This window comes from Octopus bimaculoides, chromosome 22 (assembly GCF_046866305.1).
Source record: "Octopus bimaculoides isolate indiv1 chromosome 22, ASM4686630v1, whole genome shotgun sequence".
Lineage (NCBI taxonomy): Eukaryota > Metazoa > Mollusca > Cephalopoda > Octopoda > Octopodidae > Octopus > Octopus bimaculoides.
The window spans coordinates 27,705,081-27,705,881 of record NC_142949.1 but is presented as its reverse complement, the minus strand read 5'-3'; positions in this window follow the sequence as shown (position 1 = coordinate 27,705,881).

Sequence of the window (801 nt, the reverse complement as noted above, 5' to 3'; positions counted from 1 at the left end):
AAAGTGTTTTTTTATATATTTATGGCTCTTTAATAGTTTTTAGGCGTAGGAGTGGCTGTGTGGTAAGAAACTTGCTTCCGAACCACATGGTTCCGGGTTCAGTCCCGCTGCGTGGCACCTTGGGCAAGTGTCTACTACTATAGCCGCGGGCCGGCCAAAGCCTTGTGAGTGGATTTGGTAGACGGAAACTGAAAGAAGCTCGTCGTATATATATATATATATATATATCTTTTACTCTTTTACTCTTTTACTTGTTTCAGTCTTTTGACTGTGGCCATGCTGGAGCACCGCCTTTTAGTCGAGCAAACCGACCCCAGGACTTATTCTTTAGAAGCCTAGTACTTATTCTATCGAACTCTTTTGCCGAACCGCTAAGTTACGGGGACATAAACACACCAGCATCGGTTGTCAAGCGATGTTGGGGGGACAAACACACACATACAAACATACACACACACATACATATATATATATATACATATATACGACGGGCTTCTTTCAGTTTCCGTCTACCAAATCCACTCACAAGGCTTTGGTCGGCCCGAGGCTATAGTAGAAGACACTTGCCCAAGATGCCGCGCAGTGGGACTGAACCCGGGACCATGTGGTTGGTAAGCTAGCTACTTACCACACAGCCACTCCTACGCCTATATTTCATATACATGTATATGTTTGTGTATGTGTATTCGTGGGTCTGTATTTGTCCCCCCCCCACCACCACCATCGCATGACAACCGATGTTGGTGTTTTTACATCCCCGTAACTTCCAAAGAATAAGTCCTGGGTTCTATTTTATGAACT